This window comes from Diabrotica virgifera, chromosome 10, assembly GCF_917563875.1.
Source record: "Diabrotica virgifera virgifera chromosome 10, PGI_DIABVI_V3a".
NCBI classification, from domain to species: Eukaryota; Metazoa; Arthropoda; class Insecta; order Coleoptera; family Chrysomelidae; genus Diabrotica; species Diabrotica virgifera.
In genome coordinates, this window is record NC_065452.1 from 141809594 (window position 1) to 141823423 (window position 13830).

Consider the following 13830-nt stretch of genomic DNA (forward strand, 5'->3'; position numbering starts at 1 on the left):
CATAATGCAGGTATCCGTCCCAGTTGAGGGATCAGATGATACCAAAATGGACAAGTTCTGACTATAAGTACTCAATTAGAAAACACACGAGGTACGATTGAAAAAAAAAAAAGAATATTAATAGGAGACTGGAACGCTAACAACAATATCAGATACGCAGATGACACCTTGTTAGACAAGAATCTACAGGTCGAGCAAGTCTCGTAAATTTCACGATTGCGAGCCACGCTTCACGCAACCATGTTTGCGTACTTGTGTTTCGAGTTGCGTGGTCGTGCGGAGTTATATTTACCAAATTTAAATATCTGTCAAAATTAAATCAATATGGCTACTGGGTGTAAAAGATAAATCTTATTCTATCTGTTCTTAATGAGTTTTATATAATTTTAGTTGTATTTCTTTGTAATTTTGTGTTGTACAAAGATTAATTTAACATTTTCTCTGGAAGTATTAATTTAGAAAGATAATATGCTTCATTGGTGTTGTGTTTTGAAGTGTGAAAAGTAATTGTGATAAAGTCAAGATAAAGTTCACTTTTAAACTGAACTAAATAAGGTATCTGAGAGACAACAATGGTTAAATGCAATACAATGTACAGGTTTTACTAGCGAAATGAAAATTTTCCTGTCCTGTCTGCTGTAATCATTTTATATCTGGTAAGTTACAATTACAACAGTAACGATTTTTGAAGATGTTAACATTTTAATCTTATAGGAAAACCAGCCGACTTAATCGATAATAACAATCTCCAGATTGGGTTCCTTCAATAAATATGGGCTATAAACACAATGAAATAAGTTCCCCAAAATCTAAAATGGAGTGGTATCAAAGGAGAATTAAAGGAAAAAATATTCATATTGAAATTATTTATAAGGCACTGGACTGTCTTAAATTCTACAATAATACTAGGTGGGTAAATGATTTTAGACATTTTTCATTAAGAGTAGATTAAGATTAAGTAGATTTTCATTCAGTAGATTTAAGACTTGTTTACACGGGTAGAGTAATGATGCAAGTACTTGATAGAGTAGAGTAACTCTACCTGTAAAAATGCTCAGCACAGTAGAATAGCTGGTAGAGTGTATAGTTGGAGTTAAAGTAGAGTGACTAGCAACCTATGGCAAAGTAACTACTCTATGACCACCACTACTGCCAAAATGTCTACTCGGCTGCACACTCTACCCATGGAACACGCTCAATTATGGCAGAATAGAGTAGGTAGGAGAGTACATGGGGGCGCTGTCATTCTGGCTGGAATTGTGTTTTGTGTAAATAGTGAAAATGAAGTTCACCGAAGATGAAACTTTAAAACTTGTAGAGCTATAATACGGCGAATACCAGTGTTTATGGAATTTAGGTAGTGTATACTACAGAAATAAAAGTTTGCAGCAAGCTGCGGAGGATGAAATCGTCGAAAGAATGGCAAATGGGGCTTTGGAGTAAACGAGCTTAAGCAAAAAATTAAGAATTTAAGGTGCACTTATAATCAAGAGTGTTTAAAAATACAAAAATCGGTTTCACTATACTAGCATCAGTACTATACTTGTACTCTCCTCATGTGAATGGTATCAAGCCATTTTTGGTAGAGTACTACTGCTACTCTACTCTCCTCAAAACTCTACCCATGTAAACAAGTCTTTAGAAACAGTGGAAAATGAGGTAGCTAGTAGAGTAGTAGTAGAGTAAAATATACTGGTTTAGCAAATTACAATGTTTTAAGGTAATACAGTAGCGATAAACAGGTAGCCAAAACGTGTTCCAAGATTGTCACTGTAATTTTGAATATTTTTTCGAGGCATTTGGCACACGTATGCGTAAAATAATAAAGAATGGTGGTACAGAGCCCAATTTGAAAAATATATTAATATGTGGAAATTACTCTGTAATTATACAATATTTAAAAAACGAGCCTGTACCGCCATTAAGAAGAACAAAAAAATACACTTTCTTCAAATAAACTTTTTTATCCGATGCCTAGATTTTGTGTAATTTTGGAACTACTAATGAAATAAAAAATTTTAGTAGTTCCAAAATAACACAAAATTGGATAAAAAAGTTGTAGTATTTGAAGAAAGTGTGTTTTTTTGTTCTTCTTAATGGCGGTACAAGCTCGTTTTTTTATATTGTATTTAATTACAGAGTAATTTCCACATATTAATATATTTTTCAAATTGGGCTCTGTACCGCCATTCTTTATTATATTACGAATATGTGTGCCAAATATCTTGAAAAATATTCAAAATTACAGCCGCAATCTTGGAACACATTTTCGCTACCTGTTGATCGATACTGTTTCCTCTTAAGATAGTTTTAATAGTTATTTATGATATAAGTATTAAAAGTACAATTTTAAGACGCGCATGTGAAAGTTAACTTGAAAAAATAATTTTATTAATGTTTTGACTTCCACAGCAGATGTCATTGTCAAAATACAAAATATTCATTATTATTAGGTTTGTTCTAGCAAACAGTCAAACTAGTCAAAAACCATCAGCAAACAGTTGGTCAGTAAACGAACATAATATAGTCACCAGTGCGATCCCCTCTACTCGCGCTGGTCCACTATTCGCTGATGGTTTCAAACTGATGCTAGAACAAACCTATTATTATTATGCATATCATTATCTGTAAATAATATTTCTTCTGATTGTTAATTGTAAAGGATAGAAAAATTACCATTTATTTTATTTTTTTTAGAATCAGCTGAGAGAAGTGGTCTACAAAAAACCAGGAAGGAAAAGGAATATGTGGCTACGAAAGGCAAAAGAAAGGTTTACAAAGCAAATGTGACACATTTTTTTGAAATATTTAGGAATATCAGTAAATTGCATTAAAAAAATGTATGAAAAGATTTTGTTCAATAAAAATGTTTATATTTATCAAGGATGTATTATTTGGTATGGCCACATATCGTCAGTGATGTAATAATACATCCTATCTGTTTTTATATGAGTTTTGTAAGAGAGACTAAAAACTTGTCTTAGGGTCACCTCCTGTTTTCATATGATATTTTTTGACTTGTTTTGTAGTAAATTAAACTATCTATGAACTACAAAACAAGTCAAAACTTACATATGAACACAGGAGGTGACCTTAAAACATGTTTTTCCATCTCTCATACAAAACTCATGAAAAAACAGATAGGAGGTATTGTCACATCAGCAAGGATGTACAGTGATGAGTGCCCTAATAACCGGCAAAATATGGGCAACATATTTAGTTGTGAGATAAAAAGAAATGAAACTAGTCGAGCTGGGAAATTTAGCGAAATTAACCTTTACATTTACGTTATATTGATCCCACCTTTACACATATCGGAGGAGTATGTCAACTAAAACTGTCACTGTGACAGTGGTAGTTTCCAAACTCGTCTGATACGTCTGAAGGTGGTACACAATCAATACAATCTAAATGTATAAGTTAATATCGCTAAATTTCCCAGCTCGACTAGTTTCATGTCTTTTTATCTCACTACTTAATACATCTTTTGTGCTATTTTGCCGGTTATTAGAGCGCTCATCACTGTATTTCTGGTATATCCAGGGAATGTCTACAAAATATATTTTGAATGTCCAGAGAACATTCGTGGACATTCATGGAATGTTCCAATAAGACATTCAGGTAATGTTTAAAATGCTGACACAGGATTTTCCTGGGATGTTCAGGGAACATGTTTTCGGGGATATTCCAGGAATTTTTCAATGTCTGTGTACCTTCTATGGACCTATATGGAATATTTTGGTGTTATTACCGCCGCACTCCACTTGCGATTTGTAATCAGGAAGATTGAACACATTGTTTCAAATACAAGTCAATCCATTTGTGACTAAATAGTCATGGATTGACTTCTATTTGAAAGAATGTGTTCAATCTTCACAACTACAAATCGCAAGTGGAGTCCGGCGCTTAGGGCTACTTCCTCTTCGGTATTATGTATTATACTACAGAAATCAGGAACTTTCCTTCTAAATATATTATGTATGCATCTTGGCCATCAAACATATTCTTCCAAACATTTTTTTAAGGGGTTACATAGGTCTTGTGGGTAAAAAAAGTGACTTTTTAAAAAAATTATATCTCGAAAACTAAAATTTATTTTTATTTATAATTGGAACATGTAAAAGTATAGTACTTAAGGTAGTCTCAAAAAAAGTTTCAGCCAAAAATATTCATTTTTGTAGAGTTTAAGTTTTTTTGTGTTGGCAGCATAACTAAGTCCAGTCTCATCTGAAATCAAAAAGTTTCTTGTAGTTTATACCCCTGGCTAGAATATGAACGAAGGAATTAAAAAAAAATGAAATTTGAAGATTTTACATAAGTTTAAACACATTTTTGACCCCAATTTTTCTCATTTTTAAAGTAGTTTTTTTTTATAAAACAAAAATGACCTCATCTAATAAAAAATCCTTTGTTCATTCACTAGCCAGAGGTATAAACTACAAGAAATTTTGATTTCAGATGAGACTGGACTTGTTATGCTGCTCACTGCAAAAAAGGGCTGTTGTCGAAAAATTGCAGTCAACTCTACAAAAATGAATATTTTTGGCTGAAATTTTTTTGAGAGTACTATACTTTTACATGTTTCAATTATAAATAAAAATAATTTTTAGTTTCCAAGATATAATTTTTTTAAAAAGTCACTTTTTTTACCTGCAAGACAACAACTTAACAAATTGTTGATTTCAAATTGTAACAATTGTTTTGCAAAGTATGCTGCCCTCTTGTATTTTCTGTGTTATCTTCATCATACAATTACTTCATCTAAAAACTTTCTGCGATATATTCGCAACAACAAAAACAAACAAAACAAAAAAAAATAAAACAAAAGTTTAACCACCTTCACACCACAGAATCAAGCAATCAAGTTACACAAATTTTCAAAACTAGAGTCTGTAGCACCAAACAAAAAGAAATTTCGCAAGGCTATGATTGGCCACAAAATCCCGGCTTGCGATTGGTTAGAAAGCTGACTGTGATCATAAGATATAACCTAGAATTTAAATTTTAGTTGACCTTGACCGTTGTTTGTTGTTTTAATGTCTGTGCAATATCCAATAAAAATAAACAAAATATAGAACAATAATAATAATATTATGTAATTATAATGATTTATAATTTCCTAAAGAAATATATGCTTTAGAAAGATGTAACATATTTAAAGAGAAAATGTAAAATGAGATGTAAAATCTTGAGAATCCAAGAGCTGCATGTCTGAAAGCAAAATAAATGAAACTGAGGGCATAGATAGATAACATTTTACTGGTAAGTAATGACATATTTTAGAGGTATAAAGAATCTATAAAGCCTGTCACATTAAAAAATAATTGCTTGAAATACAGAAATTGCTACAGAAATGTTAATTTTCTAATCAGATATACTATTTTTAGAAACACAATGAATAAAATATCACTGAATATGAGAAGATAGTTCATCAAAAGTTGGCGATGTTTAAGAACAATTTTGCTGCATCGAACAATCATAATCGCTGCTGTCAGTCATACAAAGTAAACTGTGCGAAAGTTTAGTCCTATCAAAATTTAACTATGGTGATGTTGTGTATGGGCCATTCCACGAACGCGTCTGTTCTAGACCATTGCGACAACGAATATTTTAGTGTGCAACATAAGAAGTACGAAAGTAAATGGCTGTAAAAATTATTCCAATAAAGAAGAATGTAATTTGCAATTTAGTTTCGTACTTCTTATGTTGCACACTAAAATATTCGTTGTCGTGATGGTCTAGAACAGACGTATATTCGTGGAATGGCCCATATGGACATTGTATTCGATCAGATGACAGAGGAAGAATTCGGGGGGTTCAAAAGACACCAGCCTATTTGTCACAAAGTTAAAACATGTAAAATGGTTGAGCGTGGAAAAGAGAAGATTTCTACATGCTGCTTGTCTGTTCCACAAAATTATCAAAAACTCACTACCAACATATCTTTTTAAAAAAGTTATACAGTGATTAGCGCCCTAATAACCGGCAAAATACCGCAAAGGTGGAAAATATTAAGTTGTGAGATAAACAGAAATGAAACTAGTGGAGGTGGTAGATTTAGCGATAAAAACTTATAAGTTTACATTCTACTTATTGTTTCCCACCTTTGACGTATCAGATGAGTATTTCAACTAAAACTGTCACAGTGGCAGTTGCCAAACTCGTCCGATACATCTAAAGGTGGAAAACAATAAATATAATATAAATGTATAGGTTTGTATCACTAAATTTCCCACCTACACTAGTTTTATTTCTTTTTATCTCACAACTTAATTTATTAGCGCACTCATCGCTGTTTATAGAACTGACATAAGGGGCACCGAGCAACAGTGGCCTAACTGCAAAAAACGAAGTTTTGAGATAAATGCAATCTTTGCATTCATATTTACATTGCGCTTATGGGATGATGCTACAAATTATGTAACGATATTTAGCCAAATATACAGGTAGGTTGTGTAGACCCTTGTAAATTTGAAGATTTAATGTTGCTACTTTTATTGATGTATTAATCTAAAAATGCTCAATTTGTGCTTTTTTTCTCTTGCTTAAGATGAAAAGTCTAGGTGCTGATTTCTTGAAATCGGTACCAACTGATCTTCAGCATTTTTTTAGTATTTTGTGCATAGAGGTATATCGTCATTGTCAGAGCCAAACCTCATATGTACATTATTGACAAAATCCACTATTTTTTTATTTATAATTACAACACATAATACTGATATAATCTTCTTAATATTATTTCTAAATTTAAAGAGTATAGTACTTTTTAACACATTTCGGCAAAATGATATTAATTCTGATAAAGATAAAAAATATATAAGAGTTTTTTTCATTTCCTGAAAAATCTCACAACATGCACATATGTACAAGATTTGGCACTGAGGCCGACGATATATGATTATATTATATCATGTTATATTTTGTGTATTGTTTGAATTTGAACAAAAAATGCAGACCTTTATTGTTATTATTAGATGCAGATATTTCCTCTTGTATAATATAGTAAGACAAAACTTTGAATATAATAAGTGTTACCAAATTAGTTCAATTTCAATTTTTTTTCCTATGCAGGAACAATGTTGTAAATGCCAAATCAGATTTTGTCTACAACTTTTGAAAAACATGCAAGTAGTAATGATTTGAAAAAAGCAACTTTATGAGGATAACATGATAGATTTTAGGATGCATCAAGTAAAGTCTTAATATTCCCAATGCTCGGCAGTACATTATTTTGCACATATAGAACTTTGTTCCTGGAAAACCAAAATACAACTATTGTGGTTACGCAAACATTGTTCCAGCATAGGATTCAATTATTATCATAGAAGACACAATTTTTTCAAGACATGACTACTATCTGATGTATCTCTTTTAATTGGAAAAATGCCAAATGTAATATTCAGTCAAATTCTTAGTGTTCCGCACACACATACACACACTTTGTCTAGATCTAGAGTGATGCGTAGCTATTTTTCCACTCTATGAGTTAAAGATTAAGGACAGGTTGTTCTTCCAACATGTTTATTCTTTTCTTGAACCAAACGAATTGAGGTTTGACAGCTATCTTCCACTACATAAACTTTATTAAATTAAAAGCTTCATGTAGATTTGTTGCAGTACATCCTTCATTTTGTATATTTGGCAGCTATTACTGTATTTCATACATACAGAATTACAATAATCGTGGCAGTACTAGCTGTTCTCATGTTTTGAATAAATATTATAATTTCCAACTAATAACATATTTAAATAATATAATATGACCAGGGGTTTTGTGTAGCTTGTAGATTATATGTGTATTAGAGCACTATTTTCCATAGTTAAAAATATTATTTTATGTATAAATTTTATGAAATAAAAGCACATACTTATCTAAAAACAAATTTATTTTATTTTACAAAATTTACAAAAAGTACATCTCAAGTATATTTTGAAATATTATATAGAATGAGTAGAGAATGAAAGAGCATATCTATTGGAGAATACACAGGAATACTGAGAACTAATAGAGAAGCAGGGATCTATATAAAGATGAACAACTCTAGGAACTCGTTCACTAAACCCCTAACAAAACAGAAAAAAAACCTGATATACTTGAAAATTAAGTCAGACTGGTGATCAAACTCAAATTTAACAAACCACCAGGTCCAACAATTAAAATACTTTGAAGATGCTATAAGACCAGATACAGAAAACATGGAAACACTCATAAAGAAACGTAACTAGAAAGCAATAGAAAATTTTAAAGATTTGTTTACGAAAACTAAAGATTGGTTCCCACATAATAAATTTGTGTTACAATGAACAAAAGCAAATGTAACACTGTTTATAGAATAGAATATCTTTATTAATTCATTTAGATGATAGTGTGATATACTGCCGTGCTTAGCGAAAACACTGTATCTGCGGAGACATCACATATGAGTAAAATCGATTTTTGTTAAAGTATTCGTATACATTTACACAAGATACGGCATAAGATGCGGTGTGTTTAATGGGTTTTGGTTTAACTTACGTCATTTTTAGTAAGCAAATAAGACATATATGCACATTTGGGTTAGAAAGAAGTAAAAATTTAATTTTTGCAGATACAGCGTTTTCTCTAAGCACGGCAGTATAGGACAAGCCATATATGTAGTTACATAGAACATAATCAACAAGTCATACAGGACAGTTATATAAAACATAATCAACAAACTATAAATTAATAAAAAAAGATATGCAATATAGAGTGTCTCTGAACCCGTCGGTCCCCATTCCTTGTAGTCTTTTATTAAGTCAAAGTAATCATTTAGGTTGTAAACACATAATTCTATCAAGCATGTTTTTAATTTATTTTTGAATATTATTTTCATTTCTCATATCAAGTGGCAAACAATTGTAAAATTTAGATCCTGTAAAATCAGGACTAGTTTCAAAAAGAGTTGTGGAATGTTTACATACGCTTATCATCCTCCCGTGCCTTGTCGGGTAATCATGATAGTCAGAGTTGAGAGTAAAATTTTGAAATATAGTTTTAACATGAATAATGCACTTATAAATGTATAAAGCATGGAAAGTCAGTCTGTGATCAATAAAATATTTACGACATGATTGTCTATTATCGATAGATATTAAATATCAATCTAATAATTCTCTTTTTAGTTACAAAAACTCTAGAAGAGTTTCCCTACAAGACAACATTATAGGCTATAATATGACTCATATATTATATGAGTAAACCAATGCATAGTACACACTTATCAATTGATTGGTATTAAATAGAGTTTTCAACTGAAGGATCGCATACTAACCTTCATTTTTTTGCAGACTTTAGTAACGTTTTCATCCCTTGTCATATTACTTTCTAGAATGCTACCAAGAAATAATGTATCACTAAAAGGTATTTCCTCAGAACTAACTGTGATCTTATAATCATGGGATGGCTAACTGCACGAGTAGCACTGCATACAAATAGTTTTCTTTGCATATACCATTAAAGAGTTCCTTTTACACCAGGTTGTAAATTCCTGTGCTACCAAGTTCATTTTGGATATGAGTTCCGACTTCAGTTGATGAGTCAACTACAATAATTGTTGAATCATCTGCATAGAGAACTGTATGATCTGCAGTTAAAAAATTTATCAAATTCATCATTCATCATTCTCTTTGCCTTATCCCTATGCATGGTCGGCTTCCTTAATAATCTATCTGCATTTCCACATATAAAATTTATCAAATTATTGACATATAAAAGAAATATTAAGGGTCCTAATACGGAGCCCTGTGGTACACTTTGATCAAGATTAAAAACAGATGACTTCTTATCGATTTTTACTAGGAATTTACGATATTGTAAGTATGACCTTAACCAGTTCAAGAAATGGCCCGAAAACCAAGGGCTTCTAATTTATGCAGTATAATGTCAATGTCAATTGAGTCAAAAGCCTTAGTTAAGTCAAAAAAGAGTGCACCCACATATCTTTTTCGATCCAAAGCAGCGTGGATATAATTAAATAATGAAATAGAAGCACTTTCTGTAGATTTGTTAGGAAGAAACCCATGCTGGCATTTATTTAAGATATAATGTTTGTTCAGAAAACTTAACATTTTATTGTAAATACACTTTTTGATAATCTTAGAGAGTACACTTGTTACAGTGATTGGCCTGTAATTATCAACCAAACATGGATCCCCCTTTTTGAAAATTGGACTAACTACTCCCGTTTTAATATCACTTGGAAACTTGCCATCCTTGACAGATAGGTTGATGATGTGAGACAGAACTGGAGATATATATGTACATCATAAGTTGATTGAACCTCACTTATCTATATACAATAGTGCACACAAAAAAAGTTACAGCCCTTTGAAGTTACAAAATGAAAATCGATTTTTTTTTCGTATATCGAAAACTTTTAGAGATTTTTTATTGAAAATGGACATGTGGTATTCTTATAGCAGCAACATCTTATAAAAAAATTAAAGTGAAATTTATGCATCCCATAAAAACTTTATGGGGGTTTTGTTCTTTTAATCCCCATTATTAGTCTTTATATATTTAGTATTAATCCCCATATCATTAGTTAAACACAATGTTTTTAAAACTTTTTTGCCTCTTAGTACTTTTTCGATAAGCCAGTGTTTATCGACATATTTTGAATATTTGTCGAATCCACCACATATTTGTATATGGTTAAGTACGATTAAAGAGACCTGTTAATAATCTGAAAATTTATTTATAATTTGCATTTTTAGGTATATTTTGAAAAAGAAGCCACATCTCGATAAAAGGTGACTTGCCAAAAAAAGACTAAGAGGCAAAAAAGTTTTAAAAACACTGTGTTTAACTAATGGTACCACACTAATAGTTTAATTGGAACGTACACAAACGTTTGGGGGCTTTAAAGGAACAAAACCCGCATAAAATTTTTATGTAAATATATTAAAAAAAAATACTAAGAGGCAAAAAAGTTTTTAAAACGTTGTGTTTAACTAATGGTATCACAAAAATGAATTAATTGGAACATACACAAAAGTTCGGGGGGGTTTAATGGAACAAAACCCCATAACATTTTTATGGGGTGGACAAACTTCACTATAATTTTGTTTTAAGATCTTCCTGCCACAAGAATAATACATGTCCGTTTTCAATAAAAAATCTCTAATAGTTTTCGACATATTAAAAAAAATCAATTTTCATTTTGTAACTTTACAAGGACTGTAACTTTTTTTATGAGCACATTTGTACTAAGGTAAGTTAGGTTCAATCGAACTATTTTTGACCCCAGAATGTGGTATAATTTATGACCAATCTTTTCGGGACACCCTGTATAATTAATAAGGTATTACCAAAGTAGAAAGTAAAATAGTTAATTACTAATTTATTAATCATATTTCGTCACCATTTTGATATTTTTTTGCTTGGACTATAGTCATTCAGCCAGTCTCAATCAAAAGTAAATGTATTAGAGATATTAGATATTGTTAATTAGTGAAACATGGTTATTATATTACAATTTTTTACTTCTTATTTTACCTACTCATTACAGCTAATGTACAGTTACGTTCACTGAATAGTTTACACTTTAATTTTTATATTGTAATACTGTAAAATTGCAGCGTCGTACGGATTTGATAAATGTCAAAGTCAAAAAATCTCAAAAAGTCAATGCTTGTCAAAAATTTCGTGAGTGTTGAATAATAAAATAAGAAACTAAACCATATTAAGACCGTAATCCATTTTATTCAAAAAAACTTCTTTCTATATTTTCCATTTTGATAAATTTTGTAAAATTTATTTTTGTTATTTTGATTTTTTAATTTTAATCAACTTATTCTAGGTACACCACTGGCAACGTCACTTTGACACAAGAGGTGCGTTTAAACGAGGTAAAAATTTTAAAAATCGGCTCCTAGATAAGCCAACCTGTAAACTATTCACTGGCCGTAACTGTACATACTATGTTAATAAATAATATAAATATATTATACTTAATGTTTATCAAGAACACATAGTGTATACATTTTACAAATAAAAATATTAATGTTAATATTTAAAATAAATGTATTCTTTTTTGTGGTTTGTTTTTTTTTGTCACTACGATAAGATGTGATCTTATTTTGACACATCTTATTTTGATATTTATTTGTAATAGTTATTTTATCAGTGGTAAAAATGACTTTGAAAGGTCCTAATAAAAAAATTTCATTTTTGACTTATACATACTCTTAATACATAGCACTATAGAAATAACTTTGATAGGGCTTTTCATCGATTGTCATTTGTTTCGAGCTTCTGTCATGTGTCACATAATATTAATATATCTACGACATACGTCTTTGATTTGTATCATTGGTATTACCAATAACGTATGACGTAGATATATTAATATTATGTGACACATGACAGAAGCTTGAAACAAATGACTGTGAATGAAAAGCCCTATAGGAGACTTGTTTTGTATCCATTACCTTACGGATAAAGTTGGCCTTTTGTATTTTATAGTTAAACATTAAATCTGGATTACCACTAACATTTGTTAGTCAAAATAAATCTTTTAGCTTTTTACTAAGCTGAAGAATTTCAGTATTGATCCAATTTCTGTTGGTATTATTAGTTATGCGTTTTGATATTAAAGAACATGTTGTATCAATATGATAGAAGGCAGAGTTCAAAAAGCTCTATATGCATCATTTACATCACCTTTAAACTTATTTGTAGTGTCTAGTTTGCCTAATGCCGCACTAATATATACATTCATGAAAAACCACAAACTGTTGAACTAAACAATATGAACCTTGAAGTAACTGATCATACAATGTTTTTAGGTGTTCAAATTGATGAATTTTTAAGCTGGTCAAACACATAAAAGAAACTGCAATAAAGTTTAGCACATAATATTTCTGATCCAAATTTGGCTTATTCATAAATAGGTCCTTGGAATCCATTCTAACAGAAAATATATTTACGAGAGAAGCCAATTATTCTAATTTCACTAGAACTGAAAAATCATGTGAACTTGTGAACGAATATCGGTTTCCACGTGTATAATAATAAGATAAACCATAAAGGCATAAACCCCTTATAAATTTAAAATATACCGATAAATTTCTGAGGTTATAGTTATGACAAGTTGACATGGTCGCTTCTTGACCAATCGCAAGCCTAAAATTTGTGGCCAATCATAGCCTTGCGAAATTTCTTTTTTCGTGCTACAGACTCTAGTAATTTTCAAACACCTCACCTAACACAGCGTCTCAAGTACGATTGCGCGAATTGGTAAATATAACTCCGCACGACCACGCAACTCGAAACACAAGTACGCAAACACGGTTGCGTGAAGCGTGGCTCGCAATCGTGAAATTTACGAGACTTGCTCGACCTGTAGATTCTTGTCATTGTTAGTGACAGAATCAACTGAACATCTTCAAGCGTTATTGAACCGAATGGTGGCGATATATGGACTCAAACTCAACGCAAGAAAAACAAAGAATATGGTTATTAAACAGGCAACCGTAAATAATAATAACTATAACGTAACAATTAGTAATGACTCTTTTGAACGCGTAAGTTATCTTGTATATCGGTACTCATATTAATGAAAGCTGGAACCCTAGTACAGAAATAAAAACTAGAATTGCCAAAGAAAGAACAACTTTTATGAAAATCCTTTGCAGACATGATCTCAATTTGGAACTTTGCGTAGGAATGGTTCAATGTTATATATTCCCAGTACTATTTTACGGGGTTGAAGCATGGGCTCTGACAGAATCGCTTTTGAAGAACCTAGAAGCATTTGAGATGTGGGTCTACCGCCGTATTCTGAAGATCAGGTGGGTAGAAAGAGT

The 13830-nt window shown here is 31.1% G+C and overlaps 2 long non-coding RNA genes across 3 annotated transcripts; both read left to right on the forward strand.

Annotated features, from left to right (window-relative positions):
- The first annotated feature begins 339 nt into the window (after positions 1–339).
- Positions 340–2879, forward strand: LOC114332782 (uncharacterized). Of its 2 annotated transcripts, XR_007701094.1 has the most exons (3): positions 340–656; positions 715–909; positions 2698–2879. It is a non-coding gene; the product is annotated as an uncharacterized LOC114332782 (long non-coding RNA). The 2 variants fall into 2 exon arrangements; XR_007701093.1 differs by having other exon boundaries at positions 340–909.
- Positions 2880–4881: 2002 nt separating this feature from the next.
- Positions 4882–8380, forward strand: LOC126893243 (uncharacterized). Its single transcript, XR_007701091.1, has 2 exons — positions 4882–5262; positions 5388–8380. It is a non-coding gene; the product is annotated as an uncharacterized LOC126893243 (long non-coding RNA).
- Positions 8381–13830: the final 5450 nt, after the last annotated feature.